The sequence below is a fragment of the Amia ocellicauda genome, chromosome 3 (assembly GCF_036373705.1).
Source record: "Amia ocellicauda isolate fAmiCal2 chromosome 3, fAmiCal2.hap1, whole genome shotgun sequence".
NCBI classification, from domain to species: Eukaryota; Metazoa; Chordata; class Actinopteri; order Amiiformes; family Amiidae; genus Amia; species Amia ocellicauda.
Window position 1 is genome coordinate 34488707 of NC_089852.1, and position 26279 is coordinate 34514985.

Sequence of the window (26279 nt, forward strand, 5' to 3'; positions counted from 1 at the left end):
CGCAACTTCTGTACGATTACTAAGCAGAATGGTGAAGGAGGAAGTTGGCTTCAGGAAACAGGAAGTGAGGTCACGTCCCCTGCTTCTAAACATGAACACTAGCTGCTCTGTGCTCTGCCAAAACAGTGAATGAGTTCTGCCAAGAAGATGTGAACTTTAACCTTACTGTGTGTTGAGTGACAGAAGCGACCAGTTGAATAATAGGAACGTTAACCCTGTTGCCCTGCACCACCTCAAGTATCTCTTCTGCACTGCAAAATAGCTCTTTCCAAACGAACAACTGTATACATCAAGTGCTTCAGTGATTTAAGTGAATGTGTGCTGTACTGTTAACCAGAGAAACCTGCTTCATCCCAATCGATACAGCATAGGAATTATATTGTGCTATCGTAAACTCACACAGCTCTTATAAAATTACTATCACAAGATTTCAAGATTTACTTATTTATTTTTATTTCTTACTCATTGTTTTACAATCATTACATAAAGCTGGTTTGTTGTACTTGTATATATCACACTTTGTGTTTGGATCAAGTGATTTCTTCTGGATACTACAATTCAGGTTTCAGAGCCCTACAGAGTTTAGGGAGCCGTTTCAATAAAAGGTCTGAACAGGATACAACACGCCTGTTCTCTGTCAATTCAGACGAGCCAATATGACTTCAGTGTTTGTACATTGGCCATCTAGCCAGATGATGTGCTTAGGTTTCTTTGAACTGAGGCAGTTTTGTTCACACATGTCAACAAGGTTTACCATCTAATTTCTCTGCTTGGAACATGGATGTATAAGTTACTGCAGAACTGAATGCATGTGTTTATTAATTTAAAATACATTATATTTATTAATTGCTACCCTATGCAGGGCTGAAAATTGAGCATGAAACGAGAATATATGTAACATATATGGAACCTGATTTATTGTTCTTTCCTTCAAGCCCTCTGTTTGCTCCCAATCATCTGAACTAACAACCCTACAAATGTAATTAGAAGTAATCCATTTTATAAGTACAATTTTGTTTAAGTATTCAGACAACTCCTCATTTGCCTGATTAGTCAAAAAGCTGTAATTAATTACATCATGTATCAGCTTTCACGATGGTTCACCTTAAGGTTATTTAGTAATTAAGAAAAGTTTGTTTTGTAATGTGTATAATCTTTAGCTGAATAACAATTAACCTTTTGTCGTAACCCGAAAAAATAAATAATTGAAGCATGGAAACTGCCTGTATGGGAAGAAAGGGGGGGAAAGTAGTGCTGGTTTCTCACTCGTAGGCCTGGCAGTTAAATGGTTTAGTAGCTCTTACTACACCAGCATTACACTGAGTCTACGTAGTTGCTGTCTAAACCAAGAAGGGGGTTTTCTACAGTGTCATGCATTGCGGCCAGTGTGGTTCTGTCTGTCTTGTTTTTATAACTGCTCTTTGTCGAGGCTAAAGGTCCAGACCTGGTCAGACAAAAAGTAGATTGGGTATTGGCCCCACGTTTGAGAATGCCAAAGCCATGAGACTTCCTTCGGGCCTGCCATTTAAGAGTTCTCTTGTTCCTGCCATACTATATACAAACTGTACAATCTGAACTACGATTAGTCTCCCTCGAATACGAGAGGCAGAAAAACGCATGCGTTGGCCATTGGTTTACTGGAGCGCTTGAGTTATGGGGAACCTGTCTAGGAGAGACGTTTAACTTGGCCCATGCAAGATCACCTCTAATCTTGTCTGGGAGAAACCTGAGATGTAATTCCGTGGCCCAACGGGTGCAACACTCCAGTTGTAGCCCAGGTTGGGTGCTGTAGCCCAGACATGATTTGAGGCCTCGTGGTATCATCGCTGGCTGTGGCTGGCATTCCCCATGGGGTAGTGGCATACAGCTGGCTGAGGGTTGTGAGAAATGGAGACCAGTAGACCACATGACCTTGCTGTGATCAGTCCCTCGTCTTCCAGGATCAGTTGAATGTTGCATTGAACTGCAGCCCTGTGTATTACAGAAATGGAAACCAGCCTCATTGCAGAGCACTTTGAGGCAGTTATGTTTTCACCAGCTGTAGACTCTTGAATATAGGCCAACTCCAGGTGCTAATATCTCGGGCTTCTTACCTTATTTTGAGTAAATCTGCATAAACAGGCATGGTGTTTAAATATTAAAACCACATATTTGCTATTTTGTTGCCTGCATACAGTTTGAATAAGAGACCCTAGCTCCTATGATCTGAAATGGCTCAATCTGCTCTGTACAAGGACCCTGTGCTGCTCTGTATTGGGAGAATAATACGCACATGGAACAAATTACCAAGACAAAAATAAGCAGATAACCTATCATTTTGGCTCAGACATGCACTATCGCATGTTTCGATATGCTTGTTTGCTGTTTCGTAGACTAATGTTATTGTGATGTGGAAAATATGTACTTCCATTAAAGTGATATATACAGTTTAAAGAAATGGGTGTTACTCTTTCTTTAAAAAATGCTTCAAGGCCATGACTGTGGACAGTTTGCTGGAAAAATAATGCAACTAGAGAGCCAAGGGGAATGTGTGGTCTGCAGACTGTGAAAAGATGTTTGTCCATCTTCTAGTGAAGTGTGACTTGGATAATAAGATGTAATGATTTTAATTATACAAATAGGGTTTTCATGCTGAAGAATCTTAAATGGACCCAGCAGAATTTGAGAGTTCTTTGAGACAGAAATGTTGTGCTATACATGATGCACATTGTGTAACTAATAATGTCCTGTAATTTGATTCATAATGTGCCATTACTTCAACCTGACATTACAACCTTCATGAGGCAAAAAGGCAATGCATGTAACTTCTTGAAATTGTGAAGATCATACTGAAGGATCTGTGCGTTGGTGATGAGTTAGAATCCAAATTGTGCTTGATTATAATTTCCTTCCAACAGGCGCACGAGCGCTTTGCTCCTCTCCTCAAATGGCTCTGTTGTCGTCTTCACCTCACATTGCCTTAATGTCTTTTGTGTGTCACAGAGTTTGGTAACTGGATTTGTTACAAAGACCCTTATGTTCTCAATAATATAACAAATTCCTGTTGCCTGTTATATTGCATATTATGTTTTTCGACTGCACTAGTAAGAGTCACTGTTCTATATTTTTTCTGGTTTATATTTCCTTTTTTATATTGTTTTATCCCCCCTCCCCCATGTAACCTAATATAACCTTATAAGTTATGTTTTGCTTTAAAGAAAGTCCTGCGGCAGAACGACTATGGCCTACAGTGACAGGTTTAGTCTAGAGTGTCATGCCAAAAGACTGTAGTTGGAAGTCAAATGCATAAAAGGCATGTGAAATGTGAACATAGCTCGAATACCTGCAATAACAAATGCATTTCTTTTTTAAATATAAGTTAATCATTACATCTGAGCCTTCCTGCTTTCTCATAACTGCTAGCTGGTGGGGTCAATGCCAACTGCAGACTTCTGCAGACACAAAGTTCTTTATTGTGTTGTTATGGTTAATCTGTTCATTTTACCGTAACATTATAACAAGTGTACTTTTCCTCTGGTGTCCCTTAGGTTACCTTGCGCAGTATCTGTTTCGGGGCATTTCGTCTCTGCTCTGAACTGTTCCTTTCTTAATTGAAAGAAGGGGCTGAAGTCCAAATTAGTTTTGTTTTTTTTCTCCTCAAAACGGGAGTCTGAATCATCCGTACAATATGTGAAATAACAGGTGAAAGGGGATGAGTGGTGTGCAATTACTCTACCCCCCCGCCACCCCCACAAACACACACACACACACACACATTTCTGGCACATTTTTCCCTTTTTTCCTTTTCTTTTAATGGTATTACCAGTACAAAGTAGTAAGTTGGTGATTAATCCTCTATAATTATTAAAAAAAAAAAATCTAAATGTGACCTGAATGTTGAAAAAAAGAGATTAAATTAAGATAGAAATTGTGTTTTGGAACACACTGCTATCCATCTGTGAAATAAACCGTAGTTCTCTGGATATCGAGGTCATGTAGCATGCCAGGTCAGACATTTTCCTCAGTTGACACTGTCTGAGAGATTCTGAAACCATTCGGAAATAAAGAGAGAGACTTGGCACATTTATGTTTTTTTCCCCTTGTTATCTGATACCTGGGGCAGTAGCAAATCTGTAAAACACAGGGATACACGACCGATATTCATGCGCTTTAAGACTTGAAAAGAAACAGGAAATTGATAGAGCTTTCAACCAATGTCTCTGTTGTAACATGCTCCAATAAAATGCTTTCATAATCTTAGTGTGTGTTATACCACGGGTAAAGAAACATGGCATTCATATCTGCTTACCAACACTGGTTTCTCATTGAATGCATGTTGTGCATGAGGTAAAGCTAATGACAGGGGTGTAATTGTGTCCAGCTAAAGTATAAGTTACACAAAATGACACCATTTAAAAATAAAAAATAACACCAGCCAAGAAAAAAGTATACATTTGTTTGTTGTTTTTAGTTGTCCGATTTTATTTGTATATGTTTATGTTTATTATTGAATTTAATAATACTACCAGTAATGCCAGCTTCATTGTTTCATTAGTAAGTCTGTGTAGTCATATCTTTTAATCTTTGATCTACAGAATGCATCTTTATTTTCACATGCAATGGAATTTTATTTTCTCCAGCTGTTTGAGCGAACATGAGATAAAGTTTTATGATTTGTGAAATTTTATTTTGTTTGTTTTGGACCAAGAAGATGAAGAGGAATAAATCTTTCAAGTTGTAGCTGTGGATAAAAATAACAGAAAAGTATAGTCTGTTACGAAGTGTTCTTTTACATTATTTAGTAGTGACAGAGTAAACAGTTCTTTTTGTATTTCATTTCCACTTAGCTTTAAGCAACGTGACTTGCCGAAGGAGCTGGATTTTATGGGGATGACGGGGGATGTGGGGGTGTAACAAATCTTGATGGATAGGTCAGTATTATTGTCATGGAGGATCACTCGGCTCATTTGACATTCTTTTCCACAATTTTAATTTAAGGCTGAACATGGATATATGCATTATCTGATATGTGATGACCGTTTTACATGTTTATAAATAAAACTTATTTGTGTGCGTGGGGGGGGGGGGGGGTCGGAAACAAAATCCTAACGTATAAATAGTAGCTTTCTTTAAAAAATAAATGACAATCAATCATGATCAACAATACCCTAACTTATCTGAAGATCAAGGAACACAAGGAAGGTAGCTATCATTACGGTTAATTCTTGATTACCACTGATCTAAAACGGTGTGAGTGAAAGCTATGTGTTCCCCGGATGCCAGACAAAAATGCTGTGAACACTATCTCTCCATTCACTTTCACACAGGTTCAACACGTGTGCACTGAATGAGTGTGGATTGATGAGAACCTGGGCTCAGGGCCCTAATAAATATACCTAATTAATATAAGCATATTATCAAACATGTTTAACCTTGAACTTATGAGTTTGAGCTTGAGTTTCATATGCTTCTCATATGGTCCCGTCCCCCCCTCACACTGGGCTGCAAGTGTAAGGGGTTAACAGCTGATGGCAGCCCTAGTGTTGGAGTCTCCCACCTCAGGGATCTACACACCTGGAAGCATCGCTCTTTCAGCACGAGTCTGTAGCGTTAGGATCAATCAGGTCAGGTGGACCACTTGAATAGGGGGTACAGCTTTGAAGCCGTTCTTCATCCTGCCTGGTTACTTTGTTGCGTTTCTGTTGTGAATCACTCAACCGGCAACCTTCCTGAAACAAAACAATATGCTTAATTTTGGTTCTCTTGCAGTTTATCAACTCACATTTATTAATATCTTACGTTTGTTGGACGATGGGGTATTCGGTTTAATTTCCTTGGAGATGTTATGTCTCAATAGAAATACAGTGATCGTATATACAGCATCTATTATCACATTGTTCAGCAAACTTGGCTTGCGATTATAAGCAAAAGGCAATTATGATTCTGAATTTTCAAAGTCGTTCGGGAGTTAGGGTTTGTAGGTAGGTTGTTGTGTTGTTTTTATAAAGTTCAAAATCATAAAAAAGAACTGAAATTAAACTTAATTGCTAGAAAATATAATAAAAATGGTGGCAGAAAATCTTATAATAAGGAGTTTCATGCGTATTAAATTAAAAAAACACTAATCCAGTCATATAGTGTGGCAACTCAAATTTACAAATTTATACTTCAAAAAAAGGTAATCTAATCAAGGTACACTATTAATCCATATTAACAGATATGAATGAAAGGGGTTAAGTTAAAAACAAATTATCTGTGTGTGAGTTTTTCGTTTGTTTTGTTTTTACATAACAGATTGGAGCAGCATATTCTAAGGTTTCTTTTATTCTGATTTTTAAAAAAGTTCCTAGTCGGCATTGGAGCACCTCAATACTGTGGCACAGTGAAGTGCAGTACAATAGCCTGTTTAATTGCTATGGTCAACCTATGTATATTATTTGAATTCATTTTATATTTAAATTAACTAATTAACAGTTGGGATCAAGATTTAGATATTTATTTCACATTGCAATTTGTTCTTATAGTAAGTTGTTGATCAATTAAGCAGTTCAGGGTCACTGGCTCCTCGAGATCAACCTGAATTTGTTTCCAATGTTCAATTACACATGCATGCTTAAGAGAATAAGCAGTACAAAAACCAGTCTGGGATCTGATATTGTCAGTGTGTGTCAAGGCTGCGCATTCTAAAACGGCAGAGGTGTGTGTGTGCATGTGTGTATGTACAGTATTTATATCTCAAAAATAACATGAAACACAGGGCCTGATTTTTAAACGGGCAAGGCTGAGGAGTTGCTCTTGTTTGTTATAGCATATCTCTACTGCTGCTTATAACAGGGAGGGGAATGAGCTTTCTGGGGCTCCACACGGGGCAGCTCGGCTCCCTTCAACACAGGACAGCTGGCTCAGGCTGGGGAAGGTTCAGTTTGCAAGTGTCTAAAAGGGGAACAAGGAGAATTTTCTGCGAGATAAAGCGGATCTCCATAACACTGGGCTTATCACACAGTCTGGATAACGCCTTATTTAAAAGGATCCCCGGTGTTTGCCATTCGCGCCATTCTTCTTTGCAGTGTGCACCGAATATACTTTGACTACATTTTGTTCTCTTTTGGAGCAGCCGTCCTGAGTTTAGGAAAACAACTGCTGTTTTTTTGTAGGTCATTATCCAAGTTAAACAGTCTCTTGTTGTGGGGAATTTTAACTGCTTTGTCACTGTTCTGTGTGTTGAATGAAGGTGTGACACAGAGTTCTATATTGTCTTGCATATCATGAGGACATGTGTTGTGAAATATGTTGCCCAGACAATGGATCATCTTTATTAATAGTCTGCCTGAGTCATCGGAAATGAAAAAAGGTTTAATTCAATAATATTGAACCGTGTAGGTTGGGCTGTATATGCAAAGCTGTTTCAACATTGCCTGCTTTTCATCTGCACTTCTGCTCCAAGACTTGAACCCCTCAATTTAATTTTGTAGAGGCAAAAGCAGTGCATGATAATGCCAACCCACTTTTCAGTCTTATTTTTAAACCTCAGTGAAATCCATACATGACCATTCAGGTATTTCACTGATTTGAAAAATGCCTTTTGGATTCTAATAGGGAAATTGGCCTGCTGCCAGGGTGCAACTGTGTCCTCAGCTAACCCTGTTACCCATATGGTTTCATACAGCCCTGGTGAAATCACTGAGACGCTGAAGGAAAAATGTCTGGAGAAAGTTGAAAGAAAACAAAAAATGCAAAGAGACTTTGTTTTAAACATTGACAAAAACAAATAAGTAACTAAGTCTTGTGCAGATCACAAGGAAGGTGGCATCGAGTGCAAGATAAAGATATTTCCTGCTTGTTTCCGAGTTCCAAATTTAGGCCCTTAAAAAGATTAGGAGTTTGCCTCATGAAATGCCTTTGGTACAGAATGACAGTGCAGTACTCTGCAGTGACATGGGCTTTCCTAGTAAAAAGTGAAAATTAACCTCCGTTAAGCAGTGCTAAATCCCTGCTGAAGTAAAATGTCTGAAGCATTAATACTCTTCTCAGTAGTATTATGCACTTCATAAAGGACTTTGGAGATGTTGAAGTGTTACGATATAAAGATAAATAGCAAGGTCTGTTTTCACTCACATGGCATTTGAAGGGGTGTAACTGCTTTTTAAAATAACAAGAAAATATATATAATTTTTATTGGTAGTAGAAGTGATCATAATTAATTTGCCCTATCTTGTCAGTGAAATTGCTTTATCTAGCTATTAGTTATGTCTGACCTTGTAAATATTTTGAATTTAAAAACTTTCATTATTTGTTATTTTTAATGAATGTCTTTGTCCTCAAGAAAAATGTAGGCTCCTAATGGATCAAAAATGTATTGAATATTGGCTGCTCTGCTTGAGCATGCGTTGCCGAAGGGTTCTCTAAAATGTACTACTACTAAGTTCTTGAAACGTTCTCGTATTAAAAACTTTGAAAAGAGAGAGGTTTGACAACTAAAAGTAAACTGAATAGCTTCGATACCATAAACCGTTGAACTCCAGAAACGATGCAAGTATGACCATTTTATCATAAAACATCACCACGTAATTCATAACACATTCATAATTTAAAACTTTGTAGGCTATTTCATGGCAGATATGCCCTTTCATAGGTAAGACCAGTGAGCAGTTTTATACTCCAGAAATGTGTGCAATACCTGCAACACAGGAGAAGTAACTTTTTTCTCTCTCTCTCTTTTTTTTCCTTTAACGACAGATGGTCTTGTTCTTATAAAGTCTGTTTTGCATTGCAACAGAAATATTTGAGATGAATAGAGACAAGCGTTCCAGTAAACAGATCTTTATGTATAAATATACCCTACAGGCTTCCAGGTTTTAAGACACATAGGAAAATGACCTAATTTGTATTTGTTCCTTGGCAGCAATCTATAGGTGCTTTGTTTATGATTTAGAACAAGACTGGTAAAATCTGCTTCCACCAGTTGGCAAGGACAAGGTTTCAGTGCCCAGCATAATTCTCAACCGCTCTGTTGTAGCAATCTGCTTTGCTGAATAATGTGTTTCACCTTCAAATAGCTGGACTTTGATCATAAGCCTTCCATATGGGATATGAACAAACATGCGTCTGCTGGGGAAGGGTTGGAAGAAATTATATAATCTTCCATGTGAGTGTATACATGTAAGATATACACAAAATGCTTATAAAAAAAAAAAGAAAAGAAAACAGTCATGAATTAGCTTGTTGTCTCCATTACAAACTCTATAGAGTAACTTCCCATGTCTGATGCACTTCACTTTTTTTTTTTTTTACTCATCTTCACTTTCGTCACCAGTTAAACTGAACTAATATACTGAATATAAAATTAGTGTTTTTTTAATCTATGTTTGTTTGGAGAGCTTTTAAGATTCTAACATTATATTGATGTATTGTTACAGATGAATTTTCACAACTGTTAATTATTCACAATAATAATTCAAAAAAACATTTTGTTTAAGTTAGATGAGATTAGGTTAGTGTGAAGAACAAAACCTGGGGGGTGGGGGGGTGTGATATAAAACAAAGCATTCAGTCATTAGTCCATGTCGATAAGAATCATGCTGGCAGTCGGACCAAAGCCTCTTTAGGTCTGAACTTGCAATGTCAACGCAGAGCATGTGCACTGAAGCTTGTTTGGGTTGTGACCTTATTGTAAAAAGACAGTACTGTGTCCTTGACTGACCTTGTTTGACTTGGAAATATGGTGCATATAGCTCGCAGATGTTTTCTGTAAGCTTGTTTGCTTTATGTACAGTGTTTACATACAAACTTGGTATTAGGTTTATGTTTTGTATCTCAGAATTTCTATTTGTGTTTGTTAGATGTAAACAAAGCTGGAGTCTGTGGAAGCCCAGTTCATTCTATAGACATGACAGAATACATTATGAAGCTCCTTCCAGTGAAATGGTGCAGTTTGTAAACAACCCTCCTCTTTTCTTTTCTATTTTTTTTGTCATCTCTTTATTTTATTTTTTTAAATAAATGTGTTTTGTTGCCTAAAGTTACCAGTAAATAAACAAACAAGATTTGCAAAGCTTTTTCACTGCAAAGTTTAATATTAATCACACATATCCAGACACACAATGTGTACACGTTTGTCTTGCAGTATTTTGTATGTGTGTGTTGGGGGGGTATTTCACATTGATCTGTGCAATTTATTTATTTATTTATATATATATGTGTGTGTGTGTGTGTATATATATATATATATATATATATATATATATATACACTCACCTAAAGGATTATTAGGAACACCTGTTCAATTTCTCATTAATGCAATTCTCTAACCAACCAATCACATGGCAGTTGCTTCAATGCATTTAGGGGTGTGGTCCTGGTCAAGACAATCTCCTGAACTCCAAACTGAATGTCTGAATGGGAAAGAAAGGTGATTTAAGCAATTTTGAGCGTGGCATGGTTGTTGGTGCCAGACGGGCCGGTCTGAGTATTTCACAATCTGCTCAGTTACTGGGATTTTCACGCACAACCATTTCTAGGGTTTACAAAGAATGGTGTGAAAAGGGAAAAACATCCAGTATGCGGCAGTCCTGTGGGCGAAAATGTCTTGTTGATGCTAGAGGTCAGAGGAGAATGGGCCGACTGATTCAAGCTGATAGAAGAGCAACTTTGACTGAAATAACCACTCGTTACAACCGAGGTATGCAGCAAAGCATTTGTGAAGCCACAACACGTACAACCTTGAGGCGGATGGGCTACAACAGCAGAAGACCCCACCGGGTACCACTCATCTCCACTACAAATAGGAAAAAGAGGCTACAATTTGCACAAGCTCGCCAAAATTGGACAGTTGAAGACTGGAAAAATGTTGCCTGGTCTGATGAGCCTCGATTTCTGGTGAGACATTCAGATGGTAGAGTCAGAATTTGGCGTAAACAGAATGAGAACATGGATCCATCATGCCTTGTTACCACTGTGCAGGCTGGTGGTGGTGGTGTAATGGTGTGGGGGATGTTTTCTTGGCACACTTTAGGCCCCTTAGTGCCAATTGGGCATCGTTTAAATGCCACGGCCTACCTGAGCATTGTTTCTGACCATGTCCATCCCTTTATGACCACCATGTACCCATCCTCTGATGGCTACTTCCAGCAGGATAATGCACCATGTCACAAAGGTCGAATCATTTCAAATTGGTTTCTTGAACATGACAATGAGTTCACTGTACTAAACTGGCCCCCACAGTCACCAGATCTCAACCCAATAGAGCATCTTTGGGATGTGGTGGAACGGGAGCTTCGTGCCCTGGATGTGCATCCCACAAATCTCCATCAACTGCAAGATGCTATCCTATCAATATGGGCCAACATTTCTAAAGAATGCTTTCAGCACCTTGTTGAATCAATGCCACGTAGAATTAAGGCAGTTCTGAAGGCGAAAGGGGGTCAAACACAGTATTAGTATGGTGTTCCTATTAATCCTTTAGGTGAGTGTACATACACATACAGACTGGTGACAAATTAAAGGAAAAACCAACATGAAATGTCTCAGTAAGATGTTGGGCCACCACGAGCCGCCAGAACAGTTTCAATGCTCTTGGCACAGATTCTACAAGTCTCTGATCTACTGGAGGGATGAACATCATTCTTGCAAAAGATATTCCCTCATTTGTTGTTTTTATGATGGTGGTGGAGAACACTGTCTAACACATTGGTCCAAAATCTCCCATAGGTGTTGAATTGGGTTGAGATCTGGTGACTGCGGAGGCCATAGCATATGATTCACATCATTTTCATACTCATCAAACCATTCAGTGCCCCTCGTGCCCTGTGGATGAGGGCATTGTCATCCTGGAAGAGACCACTCCCATCAGGATAGAAATGCTTCACCATAGGATAAAGGTGATCAATCAGAATAACTTGGTAATGATTTGCAGTGACCCTTCCCTCTAAGGGGACAAGTGGACCCAAACCATGCCAGGAAAATGCCCCCCACAGCATAACAGAGCCTCCGGACCCCCTCACTGTACGGGTCAAGCAGTCAGGCCTGTCACGTTCTCTTGGTGTCCCACACATGCACTCGCCCACTTGTCCAGAACACTAGCCAGTTGAGCGTCTGTGTGACTGAAGCTCCTGCCATTCTTGCCCCAATAATGACCCCTCTTTCAAAGTCACTTAGATCCTTTCCTCTTGCCATCTTGATCCAAAATCGAGGTCAACTGGGCCTGCTCAGCATTTTTATACACACCACAGAGCATGATAGGATGTTAATTGCTTAATTGTATCATGCAGTACACCTGTTTGGAGGCATCTGCATTTGTTACGTTCTTCCACTCATTTATTCAGGTTTTCCTTTAATTTGTCACCTGTCTGGGTGTGTGTATGTGTGTATATATATGCTAATATTCCCAACTGTATTGAAACAATGCTTCTGCTTTAGGTGATACAATATTTGGACACTTTTTAGTTTGCAATAAAATTAATTTTAAAAAATTCTTTAACTGGAATTTCTCAACTTTTGGAGATATTCTCCCAAATATAAACTCTGAAATATATATAAATAAATATATATGTAAAAAAGTTTTAACTACATAAATGAAAATAGGTAAATAAAACATTTAGACATCTACCACAAAATACCTGAAGAGAGAAGAATTTGATCAATGCATACTACCAGTGCTCTCCTATGGCTGTGAAACCTGATCACTTAATGCAAAAATGATACAGAAAGTGCAGATGACAAATGCTTGGAATAACAAGAGACAGAAAAATAAATGAATGGATCAGAGAACAAACCAAAATATGTGGTTGTGAAAGAATGAAAATGTCAATGGGCCAGACACATTGCAAGAAAAACAGCTCAAAGATGGAGAAAGGAAGTTATTGAATGAATCCCAAGAGATGACCACATAGAAGGTGGGAAGATTAAATTTTAGACTTTACAGGCGTGACATGGAAAAGAGAAGCTATAGGTCAAAGCAAGTGAAAATATCTTATTGAGACCTCTATCCAGTAGTGCATCAATAGGCTGATGGTGATATGTGTGTGTGTGTGTGTGTGTATATACACCGATCAGCCATAACATTATGACCACTGACCACTGACCACTGAAGTGATTAACACTGATAATCTCGTTATCATGGCACCTGTCAGTGGGTGGGATATATAAGGCAGCCAGTGAAAATTTTGTCCTCAGAGTTGATGTGTTAGAAGTGGGAAAAATGGGCAAGCGTAAGGATCTGAGCAACTTTGACAAGGGCCAAATTGTGATGGCTAGACGACTGGATCAGAGCATCTCCAAAACTGCTGCTCTTGTGGGGTGTTCCCGGTCTGCAGTGGTCAGTACCTATCAAAAGTGGTCCAAGGAAAGAAAAGCGGAAAAGGCTCATTGATGCACGTGGGGAGCGAAGGCTGGCCCGTGTGGTCCGATCCAACAGACGAGCTACTGTAGCACAAATTACTGAAAAAGTTCATGCTGGTTCTGATAGAAAGGTGTCAGAACACACAGTGCATCGCAGTTTGTTACGTATGGGGCTGCGTAGCCGCAGACCAGTCAGGGTGCCCATGCTGACCCCTGTCCACTGCCAAAAGCGCCTACAATGGGCACGTGAGCATCAGAACTGGACCACGGAGCGATGGAAAAAGGTGGCCCGGTCTGATGAATCACGAGTTCAAGGTGTTGACTTTGCCTCCAAATTCCCCAGATCTCAATCCAATCGAGCATCTGTGGGATGTGCTGGACAAACAAGTCCGATCCATGGAGGCCAAAAGGATCTGCTGCTAACGTCTTGGTGCCAGATACCACAGCACACCTTCAGAGGTTTAGTGGAGTCCATGCCTCGACGGGTCAGGGCTCTTTTGGTGGCAAAAGGGGGACCTACACAATATTAGGCAGGTGGTCATAATGTTATGGATGATCGGTGTATGTGTGTGTATACATATGGATATAGGTGTGTGTAGTGCTTAATGTATCTAATTTTTTAAGAATCTGCCATGCATTCCAGTCTTAATTGATTTCTGAAGTATGGAATCTGTCTGCAGATTTTGTATGGAGTGTTTTGTGTTTTGCCATGAATGCTTTAATAGATGGCAGTGTTGAAGTGAATTTGCTCTGTGGCGCACACAGTTTGTATTGGGATTGACCTTAATGGTTGAATATACCATTACCATTAATATCATCCTTAATGCACTGATTACTCTAATTGCTTCCCTTCCGTTATTGAATTCTGTCACTCTGAATACACAAAAGCTGTGAAGTTCATAAAGGGCGATGGTTTAGGTAGGTTTTTGAAATGGACTCCCTGTCTTATTGATGTACTTGGAAATTGCACTGAGCTATGACTTTATGAAAGCTGGAATGATTTAGCTGTTGAAAGGTTTAATTTTATTTTAATTAAAATGACCAAATTATGACTAAACACAATTACCAGTGCAGCACTTCAAAAAAAAAAAGTGTAAGCTGACAAGCCAATTTATATATTGCTTTTTATATTTGGTGGTGTTGCTGTTGTTAAGGCTGTATATTAATTTGGGCAACATCATTTCTGCTGCTTAGTGTGTGTAAGTTAGTTGCAATCATGCGTTGCAGATGAAGGTTAGTAACTCAGAGGGCTATAGAGAGCAGAAGGGTGTGGCACAATGCTGGACTGGATTGATGGTCTCAGAGCCAGCAGATTTGAAACCTTTTTCTATTATATTTGTCTTTCTGTATGGTTAACTCAGAAGTGAGCCAATAGAGAGAACAATTTTGCACATTTATGATATTTAAGCTATGATGCTTACTACTTCTTACTCTTTCTATAACCAGGAGACCCATCCAAAGTGCCCCATTTGAGCCCTGTATGGTGCAGTGAACCCTCTAGCTGGCAGGGTTTTTGGCGAAGTATTTTTTATTTTTTTTAACCAGAGACAGTCCCTTTTGGAAACTTGTTCTCTCCACATTTGCTGCGGTCATTTGTCATGTGCCTTTGTATCATTTGGTGAACGCTTGTCTTTCAAGGAATCCAAACACGAAGTCAGAGCGCTGAATTATGCCGCCTGCTGAAGATGGTTAAAATATACAGTACTGTGCAAAAGTTTTAGGCAGGTGTGAAAAAATGCTGTAAAGTAAGAATGCTTTCAAAAATAGACATGTTAATAATTATATTTATCAGTTAACTAAATGCAAAGTGAGTGAACAGAAGAAAAGTCTAAATCATAAAGTCATATTTGGTGTGACCACCCTTTGCCTTCAAAACAGCATCAATTCTTCTAGGTACACTTGCATAAAGTCAGAGATTTTGTAGGCATATAGTCAGGTGTATGATTAAACAATTATACCAAACAGGTGCTAATGATCATCAATTCAAAATGTAGGTTGAAACACAGTCATTAACTGAAACAGGAACAGCTGTGTAGGAGGAATAAAACTGGGTGAGGAACAGCCAAACTCAGCTAACAAGGTGAGGTTGCTGAAGACAGTTTCCTGTCAAAAGTCATACACCATGGCAAGACTGAGCACAGCAACAAGACACAAGGTAGTTATACTGCATCAGCAAGGTCTCTCTCAGGCAGACATTTCAAGGCAGACAGGGGTTTCCAGATGTCCAAGCTCTTTTGAAGAAACACAAAGAAATGGGCAACGTTGAGTACCGTAGACGCAGTGGTCGGCCAAGGAAACTTACTCGGAATTGGCAGAAATCAGTGGGACCCTGGTACACCCATCTACTGTCCGGAGAAGTCTGGTCAGAAGTGGCCTTCATGGAAGACTTACGGCCAAAAAGCCATACCTCTGACGTGGAACCAAGGCCAAGGCCAACTATGCACGAAAACGCAAGAACTGGGGTGCAGAAAAATGGCAGCAGGTGCTCTGGACTGATGAGTCAAAATTTGAAATATCTGGCTGTAGCAGAAGACAGTTTGATCGCTGAAGGGCTGGAGAGCGGTACATGAATGAGTGTCTGCAGGCAACAGTGAAGCATGGTGGAGGTTCCTTGCAAGTTTGGGGCTGCATTTCTGCAAATGGAGTTGGGGATTTGGTCAGAATGAATGGTCTCCTCAATGCTGAGAAGTACATGCAGATACTTATCCATCATGCAATACCATCAGGGAGGCAAATGTATTCTGCAGCATGACAACGACCCCAAACATACAGTAAAAGTCAATAAGAACTATCTTCAGCGTAAGGAAGAACAAGGAGTCCTGGAAGTGATGGTGTGGCCCCCACAGAGCCCTGATCTCAACATCATTGTCTGTCTGGGATTCCATGAAGAGAGAGAAGCAACTGAGGCTGCCTAAATCCACAGAAGAACTGTGGTTAGTTCTCCAAGATGTTTGGGCCAACCTACCTGCTGAGTGCCTTCAAAAACTGTGTGCAAGTGTACCTAGAAGAATTGATGCTGTTTTTAAGGCAAAGGGTGGTCACACCAAATATTGATTTGATGTAGAATTTTCTTCTGTTCACTCACTTTGCATTTTGTTTATTGATAAATATAATCTATTAACATGTCTATGTTTGAAAGCATTCTTACTTTACAGCATTTTTTCACAGCTGCCTAAAACTTTTGCACAGTACTGTATATTTTGTGAACTGAATTTGCTATAAAAAAATAAAATAGAAATAAAAAAAGGACAGTCGCCGGCCATGCCATTTCAACAATCAACTGCTGCCTCCTTCCTCTTCAGCAACAATTCACAACCCCAACTCTTCTACCCTATACAGTGTGTAAGCTGAGACCCAATTAATTAATTAATTACACACATTGGACTTAAGGAATGCATTAGAACCGCAAGGAACGAGTGTTCCTACTCAAAGGTGTAAGAATTTAAAATAAGAGAAAACAAAATTTAATTTCCTGGATTTAAGGCTGTTCTTAATTGGAAAAAATAAAATATAAATTTGTTTTTTGTTCATTGTGGGGTCGATTATATCTCTGAGATTTGAGTGTGTCATTTCACTGAGTTATTAGTAGTAGATACTAGATGGTTCTGTTTTATCTCATTTATTTTCTTTGCTTATTTTCTGCTGGGACCAGGTGGAAGTACTTCAAAGGAATACCAATGGGATTTAGTACTTTAAACCTTTTTTATTTTTTCCTCAGAAATTGAGGAATATCCATTATTTTTTGTGTGAACCCAGTGGGTGTATTGAGACTGGGTAATTGAAATCACTGTTCCTTCATGTGAAAGGGGGGTATTTTGTATTCATGCTTTTTAACATGTGTTCTAAAGGCGGCCTTTGATTTAATAATTAACATGCTCCCTTCTATATGTCTTGTTTTTCGAGACTGTCATACCAAGAGTGAGTATCCATAGAAGTGCGGGGCAGGGGGGAGGCTCTCATATTGCATTGTAGAGAGCTTTAGACTGAATTTATTTGGGGGATCGCCAGGGTTGTGAGCAGGGAGTATTAAGATGTGCAGTGTCTCTGTGTCTTCCTCTCCAGTGAACGGTGTTCAACATTTTAGGGTCTAGATTCCACTGGGCTACACTATTCTTCAGCAAGAAACTATCATTTAATCTCTGTGCTCCACAAATTAGTCCTGAAGCGGCTCAGTGTGCTTATCTTTCTTCTTCAGGTTGGGGTGCTGTCTAGTTCGGTGCTTCAGAGGATTGAGCCACCTAGCTTCACCCCATCCCTCGGTGGGCATGGTCTATCCCTAAGTTTGAGGAGTGATACATGTAGATCGACACATCCTTTATGTTTTCTATGGTATGAGTGTAATTTCTGGTCCTCACGATGCTTAAAGGTGTTTCAATGGACTTGATGGCTAAACTCTGCTTCAGGTGAATGCCTTTATGGAAAAGAGAAGACAGAGAAAAATGAAATCCCTTTTAGCACTCCAGAAATATCTGAATTTGTTTATCTGTACTTACACATCCAGCTCGTCATTTCCATGAAACAGTCTATTTACACGTGGCTTACGCAGGCTGTGCATTTACCAGAAGGGACTGGCTTGGAATCACCATTGACATTCGGTTCAGTTAAATGCATTTTAGTTAGTTTTTTTGTCTAATATTCTTCTCAATTAAATCCAGGATAATGGAGCTTTCACACATATGTAAAATATGCTTTGGGGGCATATGGAAACAATCTGCTACTTTTATTTTATTTCACCAATATTTTCGATATTCACCAGAAAATATACAGATGGATGCAAGTTAATTCTGGATTCAACCCTGCCATCTTGTTCAGTTCTTCATTTGGAATGTTCTTATGGACAGATACACCTGACTTAGGTATACTAGTTGTTTGTGGATAAACAAACCTCCGTAGATCTAAGTATAAGCAAGTCTCAGATATGTTCTTTCATATACCAGGTAGAAAGTGTCAGAATGAAAATTGAAGCCTGCATTTATAAGATATGAGTTATTAAACTGTACAATTATTTTACAAGAGATTTGCTTGTTTTAAAACGTATGGATAATGTATGCACACAATGAGAAAGATTAACCTGGTATTGTATATCACTTAGGTAATTCTATTTAGCTTTGCAGCTTTATTTTTGTTCGTTCTTTATATATATATATATATATATATAACAAACATTCCAAGTATTTCTAATACAAAATTAAACATAACTTTTTTTTTATTTTTTTTATTTGGGCTGACAAGACAAAAGTTAATTGCTTCTCTCTTTTTAAATGGAGTTTGAATTTTTGAAATTGGAAGGTTTATGAAAGCTAAATCATAGGGAGCTTAAATTACATTCTTGTGATTAAATATTAATAAATCAATTAAAACATAAGCTGAGTATAATATTACTTTTTTCTCTGAAACCTTGGCCATTAATGATTCATTACCATATGCACTGGCAATTATTCCCTTCTTTTGTTATTTCTTTCTGTATGTTTTGCTCTGAATTACTGAACAGAACTGCTGGATTCCACAAGCCATTTAACCCTCTGGTGATTTGCTGGTGGGACATCTCTTAGTGTATTGACAAAGAAATTAGAGATTTTGCTTATGCAATTATGCGACAAATGGTATAATACAGAGTTTTATGCAAAAATCCGATGGTCCTTGTCAGAATTGATTATAGTTCATTCCCTCCATAGACTCAGAGTCAATTGTTACTAAATCTTTGACTCTGCTTGCATTATACTATTTCCCTGACAGAAAAGGTAAATCAAATATATTTAAAATGGTTATGATATTCAGGTAACACGCTAAATCCACCCACCCTTCAGAGTCTGAGCCTCCCTCCATCTTTAGACAAAGTAACCATGATTTATCATACTGGCCAGATAGCTGTGAATGTGGATCGTAACTCTGCCCAACTAAGCAAAGGTAAAACAAAGTGATAATTTGAATTAGTTGTGTGCAGACATCAGATGAGCAACATGCAAATATTTGGGAATCTGCCATTTCTTCCTTTTAAGCTGGTAATTATAAGCATTCCCTCTGGGATGGTGGCATAAAAACGATGAACACAGAGCCGCAAGATTTCTTCTTGGGCATTTTCTGAATGTGGTTACCCACATGAAATTAACGGGTGAGAATTTGCATTTCGGAGCATAGGCGTGGATATCGAATCTGAAAATCAAGTATTTTCACAGAGTAATCCTCGCTTTTTTATGTAAGCGACCAGATTGAGCCACCTTTAAACGTATTTATTTCTGCAATGCTTCTTTTGCTTACAGTACAGTAGGGAAGGCCTTTCCAAATTAAACACGTACAGCATGGGAACCCAAATTCTGCCCCATTTAGGAGATTAGTCTGCCCAGTAAAATCCTGCTAAAATTGTCGTTTACAAGAAAAGTAATATTTTAGAAATATTTTCCTCCACAAATGTCTGCTGTAAGATGGCTGTGTTTAGTTGTTTAAGTGCATTCCAGATGCTTCACCCGAGCAATATGGTCCACAGATTATTTACTTTTGTTTCTTCTTTGGAACTGCTTAGTATACTCAACTCTGCACTGTAGTTGAAGCCTGTTTTTTGTTTCGTTTAATATATATAAAGATTCCAGAGTTTCACAAATGTTTACCAGGTTGAAGCTACACAATACTGCTACACAACCCAGTATTTCCTCATGCTAATATCGTCAGTTATGGTATTAAATCTACATGCTCAACTGTCCAAGAGGTACTATTGCATGTGGCTTTCATCTCCTGCCTTTTTCTTTTTTGTGTCTTTTTTGTTTTCCTTTTCTTCTCTCGCTCATCAGTGTTCTGGCAGAGTCCCAGTTTAAATAAAGATGCATAGACTGATACAGATTGCAGTCTTTTTTATTGTATGTATCTTTGATTCATTGCACTTCTGCTACTAATGTACTGTATCCTCCATTGTAGATTGCTATTGTCTTTAACCTGCCAATTTGTGTTTGACTTCTTACTGGGTCAACTGCCTATGGAAAACACTTTCACATTTTATGTAGCTATGCCTTTCATATATACATTTATTGTTGATTTACTTTAAGTCCAGTTTGGTGACATTTCTGGGCTACAGATAGGATTAATTTAGCTACCCACATACCTAATGTTTTATAGGTATATTTCCTACAGTGATAAACAGTGTAGCTGCAGTATTCTCCTCACTGCCATCTGTTGTGCTGCTGTGGTAATTACACTATATTACAGAAACGTCTTTCATGGTGAATAGCACAAACTCAACAGAGGGACCAGGGCAGGGCAGGTCTTGAAAAATCATAACTTTGGGCAAAACCTGTTTTTTATTTTGTATAATATTATACCCCTACATAAAGGGTTAGTTTGTTCAATTGTAACATTTCTTAGCACGTCGAAATACATCCACAATAGTGTCGTAACTTGGCAGAGATGGATATTTAAATCTGATCTGTTTGCCACAATGTATTGTATCTAGTTTTCCCACACAGGATCGCTTACTGTTTCACATATTCAGCCTGAGAGCTATAAGCAGCCATATGATGCCTCTCAGAAAGCAAATTATATATATTTATAGTCTGTGTATCCATTTATTTATACCTCTGCCAGTCTCTGTATCACTCGCCCTTTCTGTCCCTCGCTCTCACTTGGTCTGTATGTTCTGCTGTGTCTCCATTTACAATCAGGTTTTTGTAGTGAAAGACCAGGATGTGGACCAAAATGAAAATCGTTGTCCTGTTTTGAACACATCAAGTATGGAGAAAACTGCAAGCCAAGAAATTCCAGGACAATCGATATACTATATTCAGCTGATACACAAATGCAGAGTTAGTCCTTTTAAGGATTTACAATTCCATTCAGTCAGTGAAGTGAGGCTACAGCTCCATAAATAATTACATGATACAAAATTGCATTTGCTTTCCTTTGCAATGTGCGGACTTCAAATCAAGACTTGGACTCTGAACTCGGGGAATCAAATCTTGGGTAGATTTGACATACTAGTACAGATTCCAGTGTAAGACTGCACCTGATGCCTCAGTAGGCTGACATGCTAACAAATACTCAAGTATGATAAATATGTATGATAAACTGCACACTAGTTCCTACCACCCTGTTCTGCTGCCTTAATTTCACAGTTTTGGGCATTGTTATGATTTTACTTTGAACATACGGTACTTGCTTCTTGGTGCCCTAGTGGAACAGCAGTCGTCTTCCATGAGACAGTGAATGATGCAATCAGGAATGAATCAGTGAAAAACAATGGTATAAAGGGAGGGAGGCGGGGAGGGGGGGGTGGCAGGATATCTGAAGAAACCACACTAAAGTTGCTGTGGCGCTGCATGCGTTAAACCCCAGTGATAAAATTAATCTCTCTCTTCCTCCAAAGTGAATTAGTTGTTTCAAAAGCAGCCTCATGTGCACATTCACCTTAGAGATTATTTTTCATGACATATCTCGTGTAGTTGTCAGATTTTGAGTTTTAAAACAGCAATGTAAAACAAAGGATTTATTTGTGGTGTTTGTTTTAATAATACACCGAAGATTAATGCCACATGCTTCACGTTAGTCAAGCGTGCGTCAGAATATGAGAAGTTTCCTACCCTAAAAGAAGAGGTATCATTTGGGGTAACCATTAGTGAATCATATATATTGTGAGGGCTTGTTAATATATATATTTGCTTCTGCTGTCAGTGTGTGGTACTTCGTAGCTATAAAGAAGATGCTGGATCATTAGTGGACAGCACTGTTTGCCCTTTTAATATATCGGTCAGCTATTGAGGTGATTCGAGACACTTAGCATCTATATATGCGGTTATGTGATAAAACTGTGTTCATAAATCTGTCTTGGGAAAACTTCCATGTTATATCAATATCTTAACTACCACTTGCAGTGTGTATGGTCTCAGGCGGCATTAAATTTTTATGTTCCAAGAGATCAGACGGAAATTGGAAAAAGCGCTTTTACTGTAGCTCATCTGCACTGCCGTCCTGGAGCTGTCTTCTGAAGGAACTGGAATTTACTGTGTGGCAAAAAGATTTAAACTTTCAGTGGATGTCTACTTCATGGGGCCGGGAGCTTATTTTGCCTTCAAGTGCTGAGCTGTAATTGATCAGTGCTTGTAAACTATTATATTTACAAGGTGTTTGATTTTAAAACTGCTCTGTATTGTATAAGTACAGGCCCTGCACCATGACCGAACATCGCTGAGAAATATAGTTTAGCAGTCTTGGTGGGACCTCCAGTTTCAACAGAGCTCTTCTACAAATCACCTTTTCTTTTTTGAACTACCTCATTCATCTACCCTTTCTGACACTTGCATGTGCCCAAAGTCTGTGAATGTTTAGTGCTGTAAAGTATAGTATAGATATGTTTTGTTAGTCACCTGAAATCCTGGATACATTTGCATGTTCAGGAGAAATTGACAGATCACATGAGTCAATATATATAAATAATAAATATTGTTGTTTTAGTCCTTAGTGAAAATTGAATCGCAGTAGCCTGTTTGGTTGAACATGTACATTTTTATTTAAGGGCTCTTTGAAGTATTTTGCTTCCAAATGTTTATAAACATATTAAAAAAAAAACCATACAAAACAAACCCATCCTAGAAACAATAATAAATGAAGAAAAGTAATCTTTGTCCTTTTTCATCTTTCTGACATCACATCAAAAGCCACCTATCTGTAATAAGTGGATGCTAGTCATTGTTAATGAATATTTTGAACTTTCTCCATCAACTTCATTATTGCCGAAAAGAGCACATCTCTGCCGAGGCTCTCCATACCGTAGGCAGCTGCTGCATAAGATCCTGACGAACCTCGAATGTGACAACACATTGAAACGGTTAAAGTAAATGTTTTACAATTCCCTGCAACAGAAAATGCTGCCTGTCATCTTGGTAGCTCTTGATGTGTGATATCAATGATCTTCTTTATTCTTTAGAGCAGATATGAATACACAACATTCAGACTTCTAAACTGAGAGGAGAAGTGACTTGAGCTAAGGAAGGGAAAAAAGAAAGAAAGAAAAAACTTGCCTGAATGTCAGAAAAAAAAAAAAAAACTCACTTTCTCCATCATTAAACAGACTAAATAAATATGTCTAGGATAGTGCCAGGAACCTGGGTATTATGACTGGAATTGTACCCCGATTTAGGTAGTCGCTAAATGTTTTTCTCTATTGGAATGTAACAGCAGTTTGAAACCAGGACAGCCCACATGGACCAAAGATGCTTTTCAGCTTCTCTATGCTAACTGATCTTTGACCTCCGGGCGGCTCTGGAGGGCTAGGAGTGGGATCAGCAGCTACAATGTGACTTGAGAGGATGTGCCACACGCTCAGATTGCAGTGTACAAATATGCCTCCTGTCTTCTGTCCTGAATCTGATGGCGCTTGATTTTATGATATTGTCCTCGGGTTTTGGTATCTGGGATGAGTTTGACAAAGTGGACACCCTTTAAGATCTAAAGTTCTTAATCAGATATCCCCGGAGCATTTATTTGTGGTTTTACTGGAGTGGTTCGATTTTCTAAACTTATCGCTAAGAACCATACTATGTAGCCCCAGGGTTAGTCAAGCAGTTATTATTTGGACTTTATCTGGTCCCCGATCGGTCTTTTTTCTGTATTGGGTGGAATCAAAGATGCTCTTCCTGTAGGGATGTTGTCTTCGTTTCCCTCCCCATGCGTTCTTACTGTTGTTTTTTCTCTGTTAGCTCTATGATATATTCCTTCTATCCTTTGTGTTACCACTGTACCCGAACCCTGTCTTCTATAGGGCAGTAGGATTCCAAATTCAGTGATGTTTCAATGCTTGGGATAGAAAACCTGTCAGCAAGCAACTCTGACTGCTGGCAATGGCACTGTAGTCTTGATGGTCATCGTCTTCAAAGTGTGCCATCTTGGGCATCTGAAAATATTTGTAAACGTTTTCCTAAGCTGATGCACAAAGTGGCCCATATTTTGGTTCCCATACATAGTGCATATGTAAATAGACACCCACACTCAGGGTTACTATTTTACGTTGGGCACCATTTGCTTTATGCAGGGCCACGTTTCAGCCTCTTTCCTGGCACCAACTCTGCATTACAGAGTCTTAGGAAATGTTTACAGGGATCAGTCGAGGATAGCCCACACATGTTCAGTGGTGTTGGTGTCTGATGATCATTCAAGCTGTAATGGACATTGCTGCTTTGTGTGGCACCACCAAGTAATAAACATTAAACTTATTCCACCCGGGTTCTGTATAACTCTATATTAAACAGGTGTTCTTTCCAAATTTCAGTAATTCCACTGATGGACTCAATCATAAAAAATAAAGACTGTATGATATAGCTGTACCTCAGGGTACAACAGTCCCACATAATGAATGGTATCACATTTAGAGGTAATGTTTACTGAGATTAAGCCATTAGCGCTTGTCTCTTTAACATTACATTAGTATATCTGCATACAATATGGGCTTTTTTATGTATTAATTGACAGCATTGCAATTTTATTTAATTACACACAACAATTGATGCCTGTGTTGTCACTGTAACATGAGCTGCCTTTCAGAGATGCTGCCAAAAGGCTATATTTTAGTAACACTCTTCCTGAAACGGAAGCAAAATATGATTTATGAATAACGTATTAAAAAAAAAAAAAAAAAAAGTAACCATCTGTGCTTGACTTTATTCATTACTGTTTTTTGGCTCTTAAAGTGTTTTTCTTTTTCTTTTTTGTTGCTTTGATTGAGTGTTTAGTTTATGAAGGAAGTCAGAAGTGTTTACCTGTTTTACAGGGCACATGAAGTGAAGTTTCAGTCTGATGGTGACATTGGAGAACTGAGGAAGAGAAGAGGAAACTAATGCCAGATCAATTCTTGTAAGTAAAACAGATTGATCAATAACATGGGCACTTTCAGAAGTAACTGGAGACCTTGAGATACTCAGTAATAGGACCTGTGTGAATTTCTGGATTGAGGGGGAAAGATTGTGAAGGTAAAAGGTAACCTGTTCTTTGGTGTCTCTTGGCCGCTTCTTTTGCCTGTGTTCTCTTCCAGAACACCATCCAGATTTATTATGAAACAAACACTCATTTTCTCTATAGTAAATACTCTTCTTTTTGGATTTGGCCCAAATTATGGCAGACCAGTCTTGTTATATAAGCAAGTGTTTATTTCTAATCTTTTCAATGTGAATCAGTACAAAAACAGCAGATACGTCTTCTCTTTGGCAGCAGTAATTACGATGTAGAAATCAATTGTTTATATACATGTATTACAAGTATTCTGACCTTTCCCTAGAATGCTCAGATGTTTTCTGGTTCTGCATTTCAGAAGTCAGATTTAGGAGTAAAAAAAAAAAACTACACTACATAAACTCTTAAAATAAAACCCTGAACATTATGTAAAACAACAAATCATATGGAAATAGCACAAGTAACAAATGCATTTATGGTTAAAATTTGACATGATGTAGGAGTTACCTACTGATTATTTTTGTATAACATGAGCCAGGAAGTCCAGGAGGAATGCATTCGGGCCTGGGCCTGGGCCTGAGACACCCAGCCTTCTTGAATGTCAGAAGAGAATGTTTATGTAATGCACGGCACTCCGACTCACTGTTGTAGAACAGTATCACCCAGTGAAGCGTGTCCATTGCAATGCTCTAAGACCTGTCTGCATGATGGAGAGTAATCTGTATTAAATTAGACAGGAGGAAGGGGGAGTGGTCATATTGTGGCCAAAGAAGAAGCCTTGAGCTTGAAGGACTGTCATGGGCCATCTGGTGGCTGTATGATGATACTGCACCAGACAAAAATACAATTAAATACATATAATAAAAACAAACAATAGTGGAGAAAAAAAAACAAAAAACATTGGTCCATGAAGGAGTTTTGCAGGAAGACAAGTAGTCCATTCAGAATCCCCATGGCAACACTTATCTTTGTTATGGCTAATTCAGAGGGTGAATGCAAAACCAAGAGAACTCAGAAACAAAAGAATGTGAAAGTGTTCT

At 38.6% G+C, this 26279-nt stretch overlaps 1 long non-coding RNA gene across 1 annotated transcript in view; it reads left to right on the forward strand.

Annotated features, from left to right (window-relative positions):
• The window catches only part of LOC136746554 (uncharacterized), a 50370-nt gene extending 25226 nt beyond the window's left edge, over positions 1-25144 (forward strand). Inside the window, exon 3 of the long non-coding RNA XR_010816401.1 lies at positions 25061-25144. This is a non-coding gene — a long non-coding RNA (uncharacterized LOC136746554). The remainder of the gene's footprint in view (positions 1-25060) is intronic.
• Positions 25145-26279: the final 1135 nt, after the last annotated feature.